This window comes from Pseudorca crassidens, chromosome X (genome assembly GCF_039906515.1).
Source record: "Pseudorca crassidens isolate mPseCra1 chromosome X, mPseCra1.hap1, whole genome shotgun sequence".
Lineage (NCBI taxonomy): Eukaryota > Metazoa > Chordata > Mammalia > Artiodactyla > Delphinidae > Pseudorca > Pseudorca crassidens.
In genome coordinates, this window is record NC_090317.1 from 36,607,969 (window position 1) to 36,630,364 (window position 22,396).

The 22,396-nt window shown below is 45.0% G+C and overlaps 1 protein-coding gene across 2 annotated transcripts in view; it reads right to left on the reverse strand.

Annotated features, from left to right (window-relative positions):
- Window positions 1–22,396, reverse strand: part of PAK3 (p21 (RAC1) activated kinase 3) — a 283,577-nt gene that overhangs the window by 253,828 nt on the left and 7,353 nt on the right. The window lies entirely within an intron of this gene.

The following is a 22,396-nucleotide window of genomic DNA, read 5'->3' on the forward strand; positions in this document are numbered from 1 at the left end:
GGTGACATTATAGAAAAAAATTAAAGGAGAAAAATAATCTGCAACCTCACTACCTACAGATAATTGCTATTAACATTTTGATGAATTTCCTTCCAGTCTTTTTTCTATATTTGTTTACTGACACACACACACCCTAAAAGGGCGTCACACTCAATATATTTTGTAGCCTGCTCTTCTCACTTACCATATATTATGAGCATGTTTCCTAGTCGATAAAAATTCTTATAAGACATTTAGATTTGAATGTTACTGTTGGTCCTATATTTTCCTTCTCATTTTTCTAAAGAGGGAGTCTCTCTCTCTCTCCTGTCCCCCTCTCTCCCTCTCCCCTTCCCCCTCTTTCTCTCCCTCCCTTCTCCCTTCCCTTCCCCCTTCCTACTCTCTTTCTCTTTCTTTGACATACTAAATGAATCAAATTTATAGGGATAAAGGTTTGGGGTTGGGGGGGAGCAGTGGGCCTAAGGAAGGTGTAGATTGAAGAGGAGGAGGTTTGGTGGGTAGAGATGAAAAGCTGCTCTGGGCATCAAAACTGGTCTGCTACGCCAAGTGGCAAGATGAATCGTCCCACCCCTCTTTCTGTGTCAGTGAATGGAGCTGGAGCCCTGGGGCCAACAAAGACCACCATTCTTTCTATTATGGAGACTCCAGCCGTGGAAACCCATTTTTCATATTAGAAAAATATATTCCTTTTCTAGGTGATACATATTTGGCCATTCATTGAAACACTGAGACTACATCAGATGAATGAATTATAAGCACCCTATTTACCGAAGATTTACACGTACCGGGCACCGTGCTCATCACTCTACGTGAGTTTGTGCGGTAAAGGAAAGCATAGTGCTTAAGTGGTGGCCTCTGGAGCAGGCTGCCTGAGTTCCATTCTCAGCTCTGCCGCCTACTAGTTGTGTGACCTTGGACAAGTTAAGCTTTTTGATCCTCGGGTTCCACATCTATAAAATGGGGATAATAAGAGTACCTATCTCATAGGGTTATGGTGATGCGTTACTCAGTTACAGCATGAGAAGTGCTTGAAGAGTGCCTGGTCCATAGCAGGAGCTTCTCAGTGTTAGCTAACATTGCTATTGGTAATACATCTTCATAGTAGCTCCAGGACAGGGGTACAGTTGTTACCCTTTTATGAGAGGTGATGAAACTTGGGGCTTGGAGAAACCAAATGATTGCCTAAGCTCGTGCAGCTAGTAAGAAGTCAAGGGCCGGGTCCAAGCTGCCTCACTCTGGAACTGGGCTTCTTAACCACAGTGCTATAGGTCTCCTGTCTTTCTGTGAATAGCAGCTGATCTTCTTGTTCCCAAAGCCTGTTGCTGAGGCTGCAGAGGAGGAAGGGGACAATGATAGCCAGCTGGCCTCCCCACGCCCTTGGCCACTTCAGCAGATCTCAGGCCGGGGGGCTCAAAGCAGCAACCCCCAATCAGAGAAGGGGTGCTTGGGGGTAGCTCAATAGGTTTGGATCTCCTGCTTGGGGACTGTGGGCTTAAGCTCCCAGCCCTCTGATTCTCAGACGCTTTGACCCGTCCCAGAAAAAATGCTACCTGGATTTTCTATTTTCCTCTGTCCCGTTTCCACTTCAATCTCACCTCCTGGAGGCCCACAAGGCCTTCCGGGCAGTCAGCCTCACACTGGCCAGAAGAGACAGCTGTCTCGACGCTGGCCCCTTTGTTCGAGAGAAGCTGGTACATCAGCAGTAATCCCCGATTCACAGCGATAATCAGCTCCCTGTCTGGACGGTCAGGGCTGCACAAAATAACAAGTGGGGCCGCACCTGTTCTGGGGGTCTGGCACTCGGAAAGCAAGCTGCTATGAATGGCCCAAACCCCCAGCCGTGTAGCAGCTGCAGCCTGGAATCAGAGCTTTGTTAGCATAAGAATGGAGCCGGCCACGCCAGCCAGCCTGCTAACCAGCCAGCCAGCCAGCCTGCTAACCAGCCAGCCAGCCTGCTAACCAGCCAGCCAGCCAGCCTGCTAACCAGCCAGCCTTCTAACCAGCAAGCCTGCTAACCAGCCAGCCAGCCAGCCAGCCAGCCTGCTAACCAGCCAGCCAGCCTGCTAACCAGCCAGCAAGCCTGCTAACCAGCAAGCCTGCTAGCCAGCCTTCTAACCAGCAAGCCTGCTAACCAGCCAGCCAGCCAGCCTGCTAACCAGCCAGCCTTCTAACCAGTAAGCCTGTTAACCAGCCAGCCAGCCAGCCAGCCAACCTGCTAACCAGCCAGCCAGCCAGCCAGCCTGCTAACCAGCCAGCCAGCCTGCTAACCAGCCAGCCTGCTAACCAGCAAGCCTGCTAACCAGCCAGCCTGCTAACCAGCAAGCCTGCTAACCAGCCAGCCAGCCAGCCTGCTAACCAGCCAGCCTACTAACCAGCAAGCCTGCTAACCAGCCAGCCAGCCAGCCAGCCTGCTAACCAGCCAGCCTGCTAACCAGCAAGTCTGCTAACCAGCCAGCCAGCCAGCTTCCTTTTCTCCCTCCTCCCCAGCTCGCCTCGAACACCAAATGGGTCACCCTCATGGTGAGCAGACCGGCTTTGTGATTCTTTTCTCAAGTGTGCTGATCAAGTTTTCATTTGTGGGAGAAAGAGCACTTTTCCTTGCTTCAGACCTGGCCCAGGTGGATGAAGAGTCTGTTGATCTGCTCACTATTCACTGGGGTCTCGATCCAGGGCAGGGGTTACTTCAGTACACACACCAGGAGGAACGCTGCACAGAGTATAATGCAAATGGTGCCCCCTGGAGTTGTGCAGGGCCTGGCCTGTGTGGCCCTGCTCCAGGGGCAAATGGAGATCACGGGATTCCTCTAGAAAGGCCTCTAGCCCCTCGATACTCAATGTGGTCCATGGACCCGCTACATCAATGGCAGAGGAGCCTGTTGGAAATGCAGAAGCTCAGGCTCTACCCTGAATCAGCAATCTGGTTTTAGTGAGATCTGGTGATTCAGCTGCACGTTAACGTTTGAGAAGTATGGAGCTAGAAAACAAGTTTCCACTTTTCACATACTTGAAAGTGTTTGAGTTTCAAACCAGAAAAATCATGGTTCCAATCTTAGCTCCATCAATTACTAGGTGTGTGACCTCAACCAAGTCACTTAACTTCCCTGAGCCTCAGTTTCCTCATCTGTAAAAGGGCAACAATGACAATAATGATAGGGTCACTGTGAGGATGAATAACAAAAATGTTTATGAAAGTCATTAGCATACTGCTGGTATATGATCAGGTCTCAATAAATAATAGCTCTTATTATTATTTTGCTCCCCAAAAAACAACATTATTCTGCCAACTGCAGATGATTCAGATGCTGACTTGATCGGTTGCCTGTTAATCAGGAAGGCCCCTTTATTTCTTCTGCTGTTAATGGGAACTTAAAGCACTCGGTTTAATTACGAACACCCCACATCTATACAGCACTTTGATCTTTTCAAAGCATCTTTCACACTCATTGTCTCCTAGCATTGAAGACTCAGGGCATCAGAGCTGAACGGGAGCCTAGAGATCATCTCATCCAACATCCTCCTTGTTCAGACGACAACTGTTCAGTAACTTGCCCAAGGTCATACAGCACAGTGGGTGGCATAATCAGCATTAAAACCTGATTGCCAGTTCCGTGCTTTCGCTATCAAGCAGTTTTAACAAGAAGGTTGGCTTAGGGAGAAATGACACTAGAGGCTCAGGTCAAGCCAGGGTGTGGCCACAAATGACTCACCCAGGAATGTCCCCTGAACTAGACAAATTAAGACTATTTTACAGCATGGGACTGGGAACCACCAGATTTGTCAATGCCAAGATTCCCTTTTTATAAGTTAGAATGTGCATGTTGCCCTTTCCCAAAGGCAGATGAAAAGCCTCCAGCCTGAACTCAATCCCAGTTTGGAAGAGCGAATCAGGGCCACTGTCCATGACCTGCTCTGAGAACTAAGCTCATGGGGAATCAGTTCCCACTGAGGTCACAGTGTGGGGCTGGACAGGGTGTCTTAAGGTTCTCCCAGTTCTGAGAAAGGGAGCAGAATTTTATTTCACAAAGTAAACAGGTAACAATCATTGATTCAGTGGACTCTTCTGCAGCTTTTAAAAAGACTCTTTAAAAGGGACTGAGAAAATATTTGAAGAGATTATAGTTGAAAACTTCCGTAATATGGGAAACGAAATAATCAAGTCCAGGAAGCACAGAGAGTCCTATACAAGATAAATCCAAGGAGAAACACGCCAAGACACATATTAATCAAACTATCAAAAATTAAATACAAAGAAAAAATATTAAAAGTATTAAGGGAAAAACAACAAAAAAACATACAAGGGAATCCCCATAAGGTTAACAGCTGATCTTTCAGCAGAAACTCTCCAAGCCAGAAGGGAGTGGCAGGACATATTTAAAGTGATGAAGGGGAAAAACCTAGAACCAATATTACTCTACCCAGCAAGGATCTCATTCAGTGAGATGATGGAGAAATTAAATTTGAAATTTAATTTCAAAGCTCCGTCAGATTTGACAGAGAAATTAAAACCTTTACAGACAAGCAAAAGCTAAGAGAATTCAGCACGACCAAACCAGCTTTACAACAAATGCTAAAGGAACTGCTCTAGGCAGGAAACACAAGAGAAGGAAAAGACCTACAATAACAAACCCAAAACAATTAAGAAAATGGTAATAGGAACATACATATTGATAATTACCTTAAATGTAAATGGATTAAATGCTCCAACCAAAAGACATAGACTGGCTGAATGGATACAAAAACAAGACCCGTATATATGCTGTCTACAAGAGACACACTTCAGACCTAGGGACACATATAGACTGAAAGTGAGGGGATGGAAAAAGATATTCGATGCAAATGGAAATCAAAAGAAAGCTGGAGTAGCAATTCTCATATCAGACCAAATAGACTTTAAAACAAAGACTATTACAAGAGACAAAGAAGGACACTACATAATGACCAAGGGATCAATCCAAGAAGAAGACATAACAATTGTAAATACATATGCACCCAACATAGGAGCACCTCAATACATAAGGCAAATACTAACAGCCATAAAAGGGGAAATGGACAGTAACACAATCATAGTAGGGGACTTTAACACCCCACTTCCACCAATGGACAGATCATCCAAAATGAAAATAAATAAGGAAACACAAGCTTTAAATGATACATTAAACAAGATGGACTTAATTGATATTTATAGGACATTCCATCCAAAAACAACAGAATACGCTTTCATCTCAAGTGCGCATGGAACATTCTCCAGGATAGATCATATCTTGGGTCACAAATCAAGCCTTGCTAAATTTAAGAAAATTGAAATCGTATCAAGTATCTTTTCCGACCACAACGCTATGAGACTATATAGCAATTACAGGAAAAAAATCTGTAAAAAGTACAAACACATGGAGGCTAAACAATACACTACTTAATAACCAAGAGATTACTGAAGAAATCAAAGAGCAAATCAAAAAATACCTAGTAACAAATGACAATGAAAACACCATGACACAAAACCTATGGGATGCAGCAAAAGCAGTTCTAAGAGGGAAGTTATAGCAATACAATCCTACCTTAAGAAACAAGAGACATCTCAAATAAACAACCTAACCTTACACCTAAAGCAATTAGAGAAGGAAGAACAAAAAAAACCCAAATTAGCAGAAGGAAAGAAATCATAAAGATGAGATCAGAAATAAATGAAAAAGAAATGAAGGAAACTATAGCAAAGATCAATAAAACTACAAGCTGGTTCTTTGAGAAGATAAACAAAATTGATAAACCATTAGCCAGACTTATCAAGAAAAAAAGGGAGAAGACTCAAATCAATAGAATTAGAAATGAAAAAGGAGAAGTAACCACTGACACTGCAGAAATACAAAGGATCATGAGAGATTACTACAAGCAACTATATGTCAATAAAATGGACAACCTGGAAGAAATGGACAAATTCTTAGAAATGCACAACCTGCCAAGACTGAACCAGGAAGAAATAGAAAATATGAACAGACCAATCACAAGCACTGAAATTGAAACTGTGATTAAAAATCTTCCAACACACAAAAGCCCAGGACCAGATGGCTTCACAGGCGAATTCTATCAAACGTTTTGAGAAGAGCTAACACCTATCCTTCTCAAACTCTTCCAAAATATAGCAGAGGGAAGAACACTCCCAGACTCATTCTACGAGGCCACCATCACCCTAATACCAAAACCAGACAAGGATGTCACAAAGAAAGAAAACTACAGGCCAATATCACTGATGAACATAGATGCAAAAATCCTCAACAAAATACTAGCAAACAGAATCCAACAGCACATTAAAAGGATCACACACCATGATCAAGTGGGGTTTATCCCAAGAATGCAAGGATTCTTCAATATACGCAAATCAATCAATGTGATACACCATATTAACAAATAGAAGGAGAAATACCATATGATCATCTCAATAGATGCAGAGGAAGCTTTTGACAAAATTCAACACATATTTATAATAAAAACCCTCCAGAAAGTAGGCATAGAGGGAACTTACCTCAACATAATAAAGGCCATATATGACAAACCCACAGCCAACATCGCCCTCAATGGTGAAAAACTGAAAACCATTTCCACTAAGATCAGGAACAAGACAAGGTTGCTCACTCTCACCACTATTATTCAATATAGTTTTGGAAGTTTTAGCTACAGCAATCAGAGAATAAAAAGAAATAAAAGGAATCCAAATTGGAAAAGAAGAAGTAAAGCTGTCACTGTTTGCAGATGACATGATACTATACATAGAGAATCCTAAAGATGCTACCAGAAAAATACTAGAGCTAATCAATGAATTTGGTAAAGTAGCAGGATACAAAATTAATGCATGGAAATCTCTTGCATTCCTATACACTAATGATGAAAAATCTGAAAGTGAAATTAAGAAAACACTCCCAGTTACCATTGAAACAAAAAGAATAAAATATCTAGGAATAAACCTACCTAAGAAGACAAAAGACCTGTATGCAGAAAATTATAAGACACTGATTAAAGAAAATAAAGATGACATAAATAGATGGAGTGATATACCATGTTCTTGGATTGGAAGAATCAACATTGTGAAAATGACTATACTACCCAAAGCAATCTACAGATTCAATGCAATCCTTATCAAACTACCACTGGCATTTTTCACAGAACTAGAACAAAAAGTCTCACAATTTGTATGGAAACACAAAAGGCCCCGAATAGCCAAAGCAACCTTGAGAAAGAAAAACGGAGCTGGAGGAGTCAGGCTCCCTGACTTCACACTATACTACAAAGCTACAGTCATCAAGACAGTACGGTACTGGCACAAAAACAGAAATATAGATCAATGCAACAGGATAGAAAGCCCAGACATAAACCCACACACATATGGTCACCTTATCTTTGATAAAGGAGGCAAGAATATACAGTGGAGAAAAGACAGCCTCTTCAATAAGTGGTGCTGGGAAAACTGGGCAGCTACATATAAAAGAATGGAATTAGAACACTCCCTAACACCATACACAAAAGTAAACTCAAAATGGATTAAAGACCTAAATGTAAGGCCAGACACTACTAAACTCTTAGTGGAAAATATAGGCAGAACACTCCATGACATAAATCATAGCAAGAACCTTTTTGATGCACCTCCTAGAGAAATGGAAATAAAAACAAAAATAAACAAATGGGACCTAATGAAAACTTAAAAGCTTTTGCACAACAAAGGAAACCATAAACAAGACCAAAAGACAACCCTCAGAATGGGAGAAAATATTTGCAAATGAAGCAACTGATAAAGGATTAATCTCCAAAATGTACAAGCAGCTCATGCAGCTCAATAACAAAAAAACAAACAACCCAATCCAAAAATGGGCAGAAGACCTAAATAGACATTTTTCCAAAGAAGATATACAGACTGCCCACAAACACATGAAAGAATGCTCAACATCATTAATCACTAGAGAAATGCAAATCAAAACTGAAATGAGATATCACCTCACACCGGTCAGAATGGCCATCATCAAAGAATCTACAAACAATAAATGCTGGAGAGGGTGTGGAGAAAAGGGAACCCTCCTACACTGTTGGTGGGAATGTGAATTGATACAGCCACTATGGAGAACAGTATGGAGGTTCCTTAAAAAACTACAAATAGAACTACCATACGACCCAGCAATCCCACTACTGGGCATATACCCTGAGAAAACCATAATTCAAAAAGAGTCATGTACCACAATGTTCATTTCAGCTCTATTTACTATAGCCAGGACATGGAAGCAACCTAAGTGTCCATCAACAGATGAATGGATAAAGAAGATGTGGCACATATATACAATGGAATATTACTTAGCCATAAAAAGAAACAAAACTGAGTTATTTATAGTGAGGTGGATGGACCTAGAGTCTGTCATACAGAGTGAAGTAAGTCAGAAAGAGAAAAACAAATACCGTATGCTAACACATATACATGGAATCTAAGAAAAAAAATGGTCAAGAAGAACCTAGGGGCAAGATGGGAATAAAGAAGCAGACCCACTAGAGAATGGACTTGAGGATATAGGGAGGGGGAAGGGTAAGCTGGGACGAAGTGAGAGAGTGGCATGGACTTATATATACTACCAAGTATGAAATAGATAGCTAGTGGGAAGCAGCTGCATAGCACAGGGAGATCAGCTCCGTGCTTTGTGACCACCTAGAGTGGTGGGATAGGGTGGGAGGGAGGGAGATGCAAGAGGGAAGAGATATGGGGATATATGTATATGTATAACTGATTCACTTTGTTAGAAAGCAGAAACTAACACACCATTGTAAAGCAATTATACTCCAATAAAGATGTTAAAAAAAAGACTCTTTAATCATTTGGAAGGATAGCAGAGATAATGTCAAGTAGAAAAAATGCAAGTTATGGAACAGTGTGTAATATAATATCTCAGGCTGAGCAGGGATGGTACCTGCATCATGGCCATGGGTGTTCTTCAGGCAGAGTTCTTCAATTTTCATGCCTATGACAGGCACTAGCAAACCCGAAGGAAAGAGGAAGGGCCTTCGAACACTCACAAAAAGTCACATCAAGCTGTGAGAGCCCTCAGTCTGGGCCTTGGCAACCAAATATACACATCTGGAAGGGTCAGAGTTCCTAGACACCAGCTCTATGAAGCTTGCATACTCTTGATATAAGAGATACTCTTCTATTCTTGATAAACAGTGTACTTGGTTAAAGTTTGTTGTGAAGATCAAGGTTAATGGCATTCAAATTTTTTCTTCTGGCTACAGAATTTTTACTCTAATGGAAAATGTCTTCAGTTGCCCTAATTAAATTAAAGAGTTTGGCCCTGGTGTGTAGTCCACTTAGCTCACTGCCCCTCACCTTCACTCCAGAAAACGCACAGGCATCCCTGAAGTATTAACTTGAAAACCACTGCTATAAGTCCCTGGGAGTCATTGATGGCATATAAGCAGGGCAGTAACTCGAGAAGTTTTGCATGGTAGAAAGATTATTCAGGTTCGGAAGACAGCTTTAAGGAGGTTGCTATAGAGCCAGGCGCTCCAGTTAGGAAGATATGATGGTCCAGGTGAGAGATGATGGGAATCTAGAGAAGGGGCAGTCAAGATGCAAAGGAGCAAATAGATAAGAGATGTTTGGGAGATAGACTCGGGAGCAACTGGTAATTGTAGAAAGTGAGGAAGATGAAAGAAGGATCTTGGATGACTCAGGTTTCTGATTTAGTGGAGCCAGAGTATATAAAAGGTCACATTCAGTTTGGGACATGTTGAGTGGAATTTCTAGGCAGAGACAGCCCATAGGCAGTTTTATAAGCAGATCTAGGGCTCAAGAGAGAGATCTGTGGTAGAGGTAACCATCTGGGAGTTAGAAACATGTAGGTGATAGCTGAAGTCGCAGGCACGGATAAAACTGCCAAGAAAAAATGTGAAGTAGTAGGAAAAGAAAGAGAAAGAGCTTCCTGGGAACACTTATATTTTGGGTTTGGGAAAAGAAAGCAAAGCTCAAGAAGCAGCCAAAGAAGTAGGAGGTGAATCAAGAAAGAACAGTGTCATGGAATCCACTGGAGAGCAAATTGTCAGGAAGGCAGGCAGTAAACATTAATGACTCAAACACCAAGTCAGTCAAAAGACCGAGACGTGTTCATTAGGTGTGTCAGTTGGGAAATCACTGGTGTCCGTGGCAAAAAATGTTTCAGGAGAGCGATGAGGACAGAGACCAGATTCCAGCGGACTGCAGAAGTAAATGGAAGGAGAGGGAATGGAGACAGGCTAGGGAGACTCCTTGTTCAAGAAGCTTGGCTATGAAGGGAAGAAGAGACATAGGGCAGTAGCTAGAGAGGGAGGGGGGATATGGGGTTGAAAAGAAAGTCTTGAAAGATAAAAAAGACTGTAGAGATTCTGAAGGGAGCCAAAGGTAAGTAACATGTTGAAGGTCCATGAAATAGAGGAAAGTTTTGGTAGAGGTGGAGGAGACAATGGAATAAAAATGGGTACAGATGCATCCACATTTGAGGCAGCAAGACAGGAGTTTGAGGCCGTGGAAGCCTCTTATTTTTTCTATGAAATGTAAAACGAAGCCATCTTCTAAGAGAGACAAGGACAAAAGTGGGGCTAGAGGCTGGGGGACGGTACTTTACACACCAAGAGGAATGTGAGATGTAGCTTACTAGGGTCACTTTGTAAGAGTTCCAAGTAGTTTTAAGGGAACAATTGTGATTGGTTTCCTGCCCAGGTGTGGAAGTATAGGAAGGAAAGAGGCAGTCGCTCGATTAATCCAGTTGTTCATTAGACTCACTGGCTGAGCTTAAAAAGACCAACATATAGGGACTTCCCTGGTGGTCCAGTGGTTACGACTCTGCGCTTCCACTGCAGGGGGCACGGGTTTGATCCCTGGTCGGGGGATTAAGATCCCACATGCCACACGCTGGGGCCAAAAAAAAAAAAAAAGACCAACATATGGGCCCCAATGTAATCAAGCACCAGCATACTTTAAAGCATCTCGGGTGATTCTCATGTGCAACCAGGACCAAGATCCACTGGAATGATCTATGGTTTGGGCTTTGCTGAACTACTAACCAGGCCAGAAAGTTGACACATGAGAACTGCTAGAAAAGCTGCACTATAGGGTTTAGGAGAGAGAAGAAAGAATAGAGCCCAGAAGGACTGATATCCATGAATAACTAAGCAGAGTCAGGAGATGAGAGATTTAGATAAGGTGAAAGAGAAAGCGTAATTAGAATTAAGGGGCTGGATGTATAAGCTTTGCTACCATAATTCTTGAGTTTAAGATTTCAGAGGTGAAGCAGTTTGGGGCAATGAAAAAATAGGCAGGGGATTTCCCTGGTGGTGCAGTGGTTAAGAATCTGTCCAGGAAGATCCCACATGCCACGGAGCAACTAAGCCCGTGTACCACAACTACCGAGCCTGTGCTCTAGAGCACGCAAGCCACAGCTACTGAGCCCACGTGCCATAACTACTGAAGCTCGCGTGCCTAGAGCCCACGCACCACAACGAAGAGTAGCCCCCCACTTGCCACAACTAGAGAAAGCCCGCGCAGCAATGAAGACCCAACGTAGCCAAAAACAAACAAAAAGAATAGGCAGGCAGGCAATAGGGACAGGTGATCACAGTGGAGTAGAGATGAAGGTGAGTGGAGACAAAGGAAATCAAGGAAACTTCAAATGTAAATCAGACTCTATCCCATTCTCTAGCCAGAACCCTCCCTTCCAAAGGCTCACCATCTCAATTCAGCGTAAGAGCAGGGCCGGAGTCCGTACAATTTCCTACAAGGCTTAAGAAGACCTGGCGTCACGTACCTCCCTGACCTCATCTACTACCCTCCCCTCACTAACTCAGCTTCAGCCATACCAGCCTCCTCCCAGCCAGTACGCTACTGCCTCAGCACATTTGCACTTGTTGTTATCTCTGCCTGTAACACTCTCCCACAAGATATTTACACGGTAGCTCCCTCACTTCCTCCAGGTCTTTGCTCAAATATCATCTGCTCAATGAACGCTACCCTCATTGAAATTCCTTCTCTCACATATAAAAGCGATTCTTCTCTCCCAGCATTCCCTACCTTGCCACCCTGCTTCATTCTTTTCCATCTGTTTATTACCATCTGACATTCTATGTATGATTCACTCCCATCCTCCTGATCGTAAGGTTCTTGCAAGCAGGGATTTGTGTCCATTTTGTCCATTCGTTCACTGCTATATCCCTCACACCTCTAACAGTGCCCAGTACCTAGTACCACTCCATAAACATTCATCAAAGGAATGAGTCGTGAGTCCAGGGTACTGGATGGATTGTACATTGGGGGACAAAAGTAATCCAGGATAAGAGCAGGGCTCGGGTTTGAGAGGAAGGTGATAAACAGGTATTAAAAGTCCAGGAAAAGTGTGGGTGAATGAGAAGGAAAAGGGTTGACAAAAAGAACAGTGGGTGGTATAGGCAGCATGTGCCTCAAAGGAGCTTTTATTTAATTTTATTTCCTTTCTTTTTTTTTTTTTTTGCGGTACGCGGGCCTCTCACTGTTGTGGCCTCTCCCGTTGCGGAGCACAGGCTCCGGACGCGCAGGCTCAGCGGCCATGGCTCACGGGCCCAGCCGCTGTGCGGCATGTGGGATCTTCCCGGACTGGGGCACGAACCTGTGTCCCCTGCATCGGCAGGCTCACTCGCAACCACTGTGCCACCAGGGAAGCCCTCATTTCGTTTTTAAAACAATAAACAATAAATTTAGTTGTTATTTAATTCTGTTAGCTGTTGATTTCTTTTCTTTTTTTAGGATGGACACAAAAGGCCTGAAAATAGTGCTAGGGAACAGGAACGTGTGGACATCACCCCTCAGCTCTGTGGTGTGTGCAGCCCTTGAGAGTGAGCAGCTGCAGGAGAATGGATGTGTCCTGTAAGGCAAGCAGGTGTCAGTGGTGTGTAAACCTGGCGCACATCAGCATCGCCTGGGGTGGCTCTTAAAAAAGTAGAAAAGCCCAGGCCCCACTTCAGGCCAATTGAATCAGAATCTCCAGGGAGGGAGCCCAGGCTTCAGTCCTTGTTAAAAAGCTCCCCAGGTGACACTAATGTGTAGCCAGCGCTGTGATGCACTAAGGCAGATGACACTGCAAGAGGGAGGGGCCAGGGGACTTTGTCGATGTGCAACATGGGTCTCAAAGGGCACAGACGAAAGCCTGGGAGAGACGGTGAAGAGAAAGCACAAAAATGTATGGGGATGAAACGCCCCAGGAGAGGCGAAAGGGGCTTACATTTAGGGTAGTGGCAGAGGATGGTACGAATGGAGAGGCGTTAAGAGGTCTCAAATTTCTTTTTTTTTTTTTCCAAATTCTTCCCTTTTTTTTTTTGGCCATGCCACGCGGCTTGTGGGATCCTAGTTCCCCGACCAGGGATTGAACCTGGGCCCTCAGCAGTGAAAACGTGGGGTCCTAACCATTGGACCCCCAGGGAATTCCCTGAGGTCTCAAAATTCTGAGTTGACTCCTTTTAGAAGGAAATCACTGGGTGAAGTTGTCCCTGAGTTGAAACCAACTGGGGAGGTGCTGATTACCGCCCAGGGCCAGTTCCAGATTTGGGGAATTCAGAAGGTATAGCCAGGTCCAAGGGGGTGCAAGGTGGGGATGTGATTATTGCCTGCAGGTTTCTCTTGCTGGCTTTGGAAAACAGGAAGTGAAGTGGACCCCTAGATGTTCACTGCTACAGGCTGTGTTCCACAAATGATGACCAGGTCAGTCTTGGGTCTCCATCAGGAGAGGTGGAAGGCAGGGCAAGTGGCAGCAGTGATGATGGGGCTGCTCAGACTTAAGCCCCTGGACACTTGGCGGAAGGTGGTTTGCATGCAGTCCAGACTATAAGGGGTGGACACACTGGACACAGAGCAAGTTTTGGTTAGGCAGGGAGCTGGGCTGGCTAGACCAGGCCCAGGTCGCTTACAGTGTGAACCTGGAGCTACCCTTAATCCCACTGAGATGCTAAATCCATACCCATCCCCCAGCAACACCCCCTGGTTGGGTATTAGATTACAGGGCAAGGTCCAATTCAGTTCCTCTTTGAAAAGCAACCTTAGAAGTTTGTGGGTACAGGCCAAGGTACTGCCTCTGCAGACTAACTCCACCACCTAGCGCCACCTTGAGGCCTTCCCTAAAACGGACCTGTTGTGCCAGTCAGTTCCGAGGTGCAGCTGAAACGTTACAGATTCTGGCCTCCTGGTCCTTCCCACTCTGGTGGTCAGGACTGTTACATCTCTTTTTCTGTCACTCATGTGGGTGTCCATGCATGTCTACAACTGTGTCTGGAGTTCCTGGGGCCCCTGAGAATGACTCTGGACTATCCCCTGAAGAGGGAGCAGGGATGAGCTGGGTTGTACCCAAGGAGCTAGCTGTACGTGCTTTCAGTTCCAGGGCTGATCTCTGAAGCCATGACGTCTCAAGGTGTGATCCAGGGCTTACCTGCACCATAATTTCCTGGGATTCTTGTAAAAATGCAGATTCCTGCGCTCCTACCTCAGAACTGCAGGATCAGACAACTCTCTGTAGAACTTCTGTAAGAATCACATAAAAACTGCAATAGGGCACCTCCTTATTGTTTCATCTTGTTTAGACATGGCAACCCACCTATATTTTGTCTATTTTGTGACTGAATCTAAGGTCCATAGCATGTTATCCGTAGTATGTGTTTACCCCTGGCCACGAAGGCCCACACCTGCCTGAGCAACTGAGGCCCTTAGGCCACTTCTAGTCTTCTCCTTTGCGCATCCTGAGCTAGCCTGCACACGCCCATGAGGCCATGCTTCTGCGAACACGTAGCCTTTACTGCACGGATGAAGGATGTTCTGAGGACCAAGGTGAGGTGTGTCCTGTGTATCATGCTGACACGGCAACAATCGTTCAAAAGGTGATTAATGATTAAATGCAGTTCAAAGTCTGTATCAAAGCACATATCTCTTCGAGAGTATGTCATAGCTTTTTCTTTTTCTTAAGAAAAGCTTGACCCAGAGCCATGCCTGATGCCTCAGTGAGAAGAGTAAAAGTTGAAAGAGAAATGAGTTCCTTCCCTTAATTGATCAGTCGGTCTTCAATACATCACGTCTTGGGTGCTTTGGGCAATACAGACGTGAGTAAGACATGGTCAGTGCCCTCAAAGAGTTTAAAACCTACCTAGGGAGACAACAAATTCACTCGTGTTAACTGGCATCGAAACAAAATAGTATAGGATATATGCTACCTAAGCATTATAGACCAAATGTGGCACAGGAGAGCTAACCTCTGAATCAGTTTCAGGATACATCCCCATGTCCGTCAGTGGTATTGTCCTCCACCTTGCTCAAGCCAGACACATGGAAGTCTTCCTTGATTTCTCCCTCCCCTCCGCCAACATATTCAGTCCACTAGCAAGTCCTTTTGGCTCTAGCTCTAAAACGTATCCTGAATCTGCTCACTTCTCTCCATGGCCACTGCCACCCCCTAGTCCAGGCCACCAGCATCTCGCTTCCTGGAGTAGTATCCCAGCCGCCTATCTTGGCCCTCTTTCCCTTCTTGCCACTCTCCAGGCCAGTTTTGTGTAGCAGCCAGAGTACTATTTTAAACGTATAAATTGGATTATTTTGATCCCTCACTTAAACACGTCCGGGACTTCCCACTGCGCTCAGCATAAAGAGGGAACTCATTACTGTGGCCTGCAAGCCCCCGCCTGGTCTCCAACCTCACTGAGCATCACTTTCTCCCTGGTTCACTAGCTCTTTCAGTCAGTTGAATACGGCCAGCACCCACCTCCGGTGTCTGCCCAAGTTGGCCCCTCTGCATAGAACATTCTATTATTTGTTCATCTTTCAGGTCTCAGCTTAGATGTCACCTTCTCCCAGAAAGGCCTTTCTTCGTTGCCTCCCATCTAAATTGTCTCCCTTGTTATTATCTTTCATACCACCCTTTCTTTCCCTTCACAGCACTTACTACAACTTGCACAGTTGACCTTTGAACAACATGGGTCTGAGCTGTATGGGTCCACTTATAAGTGGACTTTTTTCCAATAGTAAATACCACAGTACTACACGATCTGCGGTTGGTTGAATCCATGGATGGGAACTGCAGATACGGAGGAACCGCATATATGGAGGGCTGACTATAAGTTATATGCAGATTTTTCACCTATACAGAGATTGGTGCCCCAAACCTGACATTGTTCAAGGGTCAACTGTAATTATATACGTCTGTGTTTGTTTGTTTAATGTCTACCTCCTCCGCTAGACTGTGAGCTTCATGAGGGCAGAGCCTCTGTCTGTTTTGGTTATAATCATATTCTAAGTGCCTAGCATAGCACCTAGTATATAACAGATGCTCAATGTGTCCTTGGGATGAAAGGATGAAAGACTAAAGGAGTAAAGAAGTGAGATGGTTTAAGAAACATTTTTGGAGAACCGGTAAGAGAACACCATAAACAAAGGCATGGAAACAGCTATTTATGTGCAAGATGTATTCTGGGGATGAAGGTAGACCGGTGTGGCTGGAGTATGGGGTCTGTGTTAAGTAAAAGCTATTGCAAATGTATGTTATAGTCATTTATAGTCATATAGCAAAAAAGCCTAAAACTCCGGGCTAAGAAGTGTAATCTTTATTTGGTCATGTCTACCATGCGGCTACCCCAGCCTGATCCCAGCTAGCCCCCAACAACCCAGGGTGGGCAGGATGCACCAGTCCTCCTCAGCTGCAAGAAGTTAGGGGTGGCATGGCCCCTACATCTCCAGCCATGGCCAGGTGCCCAGCAGGATTCAGAATGAGCAACATCTGCTGTACCCACGCAGCTGGTGGGAAAGTGGAAGGGGTGGTACAGAAGGGCTTGTTGTCAAAGTACATCGAAAGTCCTCTTGCGTCATGCAACACCTTCTGAATATTTCATAGATGTCCAAGATGCTATCAGGACCCTAATACTGCAGGCTGACCAATATCTCTAGTCGTAATAATAGTGCCTACCGGGCTTCCCTAGTGGCGCAGTGGTTGAGAGTCCGCCTGCCGATGCAGGGGACACGGGTTCGTGCCCTGGTCTGGGAAGATCCCACATGCCGCGGAGCGGCTGGGCCCGTGAGCCATGGCCGCTGAGCCTGCGCGTCCAGAGCCTGTGCTCCACAACGGGAGAGGCCACAACAGTGAGAGGCCCGCGTACCGGAAAAAAAAAAAAAAATAGTGCCTACCTCAAACGGTTACTATGAGGATGAAATGAGAGAATACCTATAAGGTATTTAGCATAGTGCCTCACAGGCGGTAAGCACTCAATGAATGTTAGGTATTATTTCTGTTATTAATACCTTCAACAGCAGCAACAACAATGATATTGAATAGTTGAGGGAAGAAATAATAAGGGCTGAACTAAGGCAGAGACATTGAGGAATCCGATGAGGGCAGCATGTGCCTGAAATGGTCAGTCACTGTGGGCCCCAGAGGTGGGGATACATGTATAGGGAAAGGCCTTGAGGCTGGTATCCAGCCAGTGATGGGCAGGGCAGGTTGCCTGGTCACTAGGCTGAGGCAGGTGATGCCCTGGGAGGTGGCTCCCCTCAAGGCAGGCCTTGTCACCGGGATTCAATTCCCGGCTCTATCGATCAGGTAGGAATTGTCACTGTGGCATCATCTGCTCGCCTTTCTTGATGTACCACTTGGGGAGGAGATGCAGGGCCCTCTGGCCTGTTGTCTTGGAGGAAGGCCAGAAGGGAGTAGGTGCCTGGGGGGGGGCTGCCAGGGGAGGCGTGGGAGTGGGAGGGGCAACTAACAAAACTCTGTGCTGCCCGGGGCCAGGCTTCTATGGGGAGCTGCTAAGCAAGGTCTGCCTTGTCCCCATTTTTGTCACTTTGTGAACCTGGGGGCCTGGGAATCAGCTGCTGTCCAGAGGCAGCCCATGTGACACTGTGCAGTGCTTTTGCAGGAAGCACTCTTAGTCTCGGGAGGTCCCCATGCAGAAAGGCCATCTCCTCTGTTTACCCCAAACAACAGTACTTCTGATACTTCACAGGCATCAGAAACGTCTGCTGGGGTGGAAGCGAGGCCCAAAGGTGGCCCAGACACTGAGAAGCCAGGGACCAAAGGGCCTACAGGGTCACTAAATTTGGCAACAGACTGATAACACTTTTTGCAGCACTTCTATGTGCCAGGCAGTGCACTGAGACCTTTGCAGGAATGAGCTCGTTTATTCCTCAAAAAACCCTATGAGGTGACTACTATTATTATTCCCATTACACAGGTGAAGAAACGGAAGATTAAAGAGGCTAAGTGACTTACCCAAAGTGCCTGGGCCAGGACTCATGCACTCATAATAATAAAATAACATAGCTGCCGTTTACTGAGCATTAACTATGGGGCAGACCCTTGCCATATATTATCTCTGATTCCTTACTGTAACTCTACAAAGTAGGTACAATTATTATTCTTTCCACTTTACAGAGCAAAGTCAGTTAGGTGGTTAAGAAACTTTCCAAGGTCACATAGTCAGTAGGAGATAGAGCAGGGATTTGAACTTAAGCAAATGATTCCAGCTCCTAACGTGTTAACCTTCCACTACCTTCTCTTTTTCTCCAAAACAGCTCTTTTACCAGGGAAAATCTGAAGACAACCACAGTCATATATCTTGGACCATTTGTTTTTGATGATCTGCTTGCTCTAATATCCCCACGGAAACGGGAGAGTCAGGATCATTACAGATGGGAAAACAGAGGCTTAGCGAGGCCAAGTGACTTGGTGGGCATTAGACACGGAGCCAGTGACTGAGGCCTTAAGAGACCTTGATGTCTACTGGCTCTCATGACCGGAAATGACAATAAAGAGGATACACACTGCAGAAAATGGCGGGGGGAGTCTTCATCTGGCAGCTCCAACTCAAAAGAGAGTTTAGAGAAATTATAGCCAATATAAGATCCTTCCAGGAAAAAGCCGAGAAAAAAGAAAAAAAATTGTTTCTGTGTAGCAATGTTAAATCAATCCATGCACTCCAGTCAGAGGAGAAACCTGGGCTCCTTCAAATGGGGTCTTAGGTTATGGTTTGAAGATGGACTTGGTCCCATGGGTATATTCTCGAAATCTCTGGGCATGGATTTGTTGCACTCATGAGTTTGAGTCATATCAATTCGACTTCAATGAGTCTGTATTGGTGGATGCCAAATATTCCTTGCTTCGTGCTGCAAGTTTGATAATGAGAATCAGACAAGAAGGACTGTTGTTCAGCCTATTCTGGGCCCTCCCCCCGACTATCTCCCCCTTTACAGTCTCCCCTTTAGCGGAGAGCATCCAGGAAGTCATTCCCTACCTCTGCTCCTCTATAACCGTGGCACTGGCTTCCGGAAGGGAGTGGAAGGAAGAAAATAACAAGTATGTTTCACATTCCCAGGATCCATGAAACTAACAATAGTCACAGGGGTCTCGGGAATGTACTTCTCAATGCCAATATTTACAGCTTTACTCAGTTTTCAATTCTCAGGAATCAAACCCAGCCTCCCAGGCCCACCCCTACAATGATACGTAATAACCCTGGCAACATGACTCTGCCATTAAGACCAACTCCCCCTCCTTTCTTGGTGTTTAAAGTTACCCAGACTCTTCAGAGCTCAGACTCTTCACACCCAAGAAAATCTGTTGCTATTCACCTTTGGTACAACCCAGCCTGACACACGCCATAGGGAACCGTTAATAGCAGAATACTCTGTTCAACCACGCAGGCCCCAGGACCAGACCGATAGATCACTGAGCCACTCACCAGCTGACTGAACTTGTGCAAGTCACTTGGTGGCCCTGAGCCTCAGTTTCCTCCTCCATGATCTGAGAATACTAAGATTGCCTGCCTGATGGAGCTGTGGAAGGGATTGAATGGGATGACGCATGTCAGGAGGCTGGCACAGTACCTGGCACGTGGCTCAGTAAATGGTGGCTATATGTAAAGAGCAAGACGTGCTGTCTCTGAAAGTTTGCCTTTGGAGAACCACTTCTCTAGCTCCAACTTCCCCTGTAATGAAAGGAAGGGCTGGAGGCTGAGACTCAGGGAAAGAAGTGGGGCAAAGAGGTGTGTACTTTTTTTTTTTCCTTTGGCCACACCATGCAGTTTGTGGGATCTTAGTTCCTGACCACGGATTGAATCCAGCCCCGCTGGACCGCCAGGGAAGTCCCCAGAGGGCTGTACCTTGATGCTGACCCCTTTCCTTTTGGCACTTAGAGGGCAGGACAGTATTGAGAGAGGGCCTATGACTGAAGGAAATTAAATCAGTAATGTGATGACCGGAGGGGTGATGGGTGGAGAGAAGGTGTTTAAAGTGCAGTGTGGGTGGGGGAGATGAGGAAAAAGCTCAGGGGTTGAAATCCCCTGAAACAAGAGAACCCGCTGCAATGCTGTGAGTTGATTGAAGGAAAGAGAAACAAAAGCTTACAAGTCAAAGGAGGGACAGAAGCTTCAAAAGGGATTCAAAGGAGAGCTTGGGCAGAAAGGGGCTGAGTTCTGGAAGCCTCCTTGTCCTTTCTCAGAAATGCTTTGACTGAAGATTTTGTGCCAAAGGGCCTGAAATATGCTCAATATTGAATAACTGGTCAGTTCGCTCATCCAGACTTGCTCTTATTAAAAAGAACAGTCTGCTCTCCACTCACCTCAGCAGAAACCAGCCCCAGGGAACTAGGTCAAAAACCAGCCTCCCCAAATGCGGTCTCATATCATAGGTTTCTCAGCCAGAGCTACTGGGAGATGTGGACTTTCCCACTTAGGAAAATGGGTTTCATTCCCTCAGGCCCAGGGAATCTTGCCCCCTGAAAGTTACCACAGGAAGGGGTTACAGCCTTCTCTGTCTTCTAAGGAGCTGGTTAACAGATAGACTTCCTGGGTCCACTCTTGGAGTTTCAGATTCAATGAGTTAAGGTGGGGAATCCAACATATTTTTTTTTGAAATGCCCCCAAATGATTCTGTCACAAAGCAAACTTTGACTTTGCAGACAAGTATGCTTTGTATAGATGATCTATTCCTAACTATGTTTTCATTTTATATGTGAGGAGGCTGAGGCTCAGAGAAAATTAAGCACTTGTTCAAGGTCACACAGCTAATTAGCAACAAAATCAGAACTGGAATTCGGGTCCTCTGTCTCCCAATTCACTGTAAGCTCCACTTACCGACTCTCTTTGCCTCTTAATGAGATTGTCCTTTCTAGTTTAAGTGTGGGGACAGATGTCCTCTCCTGGTTCTAATCAGAGTTAAACAGCAACACTACCCTTGCAGAATAATTCATTAGAAAACGAAACATGACAATCCCCAGTTCTACGAAAAGCATCAAGCATAGTTTTAAAAAGAAAATATGACCTTTTCCCTTATGACCATCCATAAGGAGAAATGTATCACATGATTTATGTGTAGAGACCGGTATCTGTGGCTATAATGTTTCAGTTTTAAATTATTCAGCGTTGGGGAGTTCCCTGGCGGTCCAGTGGTTAGGACTCAGCGCTTTCACTGCCGCGGCCCCGGATTCAATCCCTGGTCAGGAAACTAAGATCCTGCAAGCCACGCGGCACTGCATGCATGCATAAATAAATAAATAGTTCAGCATCGAAGAAAAGACACCCTAGTTTTAAGATGGGACATTCGTTAACTCAACAACCAAAGCCATTTTTTTTTCAAGGCAGCAAAGACTAATAATTATATTCCTGGCCATCAGTTCCCCTGTGAAGGATCCTTACTCTAGTCCAAACCTTTAAAAGAAAAAAACCCCACAAATATTAGATAGGATCTAAAGCCATTTTCCAAATACCAAGATTTTGAGGTAAATGGGAAACCACAAATAATAACTGGCAATCGTTCAAATAAGCATCCCATGGGTGGGGTAAATACCACATTAGGTAAAGTGAACGATGGGTAAGTACAAGGGGTACTCTTAAATATATCAAATTAGGAAGCTGCACTTTAAAGGCACCTATATCCATCCCTAGAGGAGAGAAGTTGCCAGATTTTTAGCTAGCATGTGTTGGGGGTATGTCAGGAGCCTTTTCCAGCAATGTCCAACTCTCAGAACATTTCTCCTTTCCAGATGTGTCTTCTCCATCTGTAAAATGGGTACACAATCACTGCTCTTTCATTTCCCACCCATGCTCTGCCACCCCCAAGGGATCTGACGGTTACTGCTGTTGCTCTCGCTCTTCTGACTAAAGATAGTTCTTAAGCCACACAAATGACCGCTCTGATATCCATCTTCTCCTAATCCGTGGATCCTACCCATGGCCTAAAGTAAACACCAAAATTCCATTGACCGTATCTGGATGTTGGCAGGAAAGAGATGCAAGAAGATGAAGCAAGCCCAGGCAGAATGAGGAGAAAAGTTACACCTGTACCTGTTTGTCACTACTCCCTTTGCAGAGGGTGACATCACTGTTTATTTCCATTAGAATAATTCCT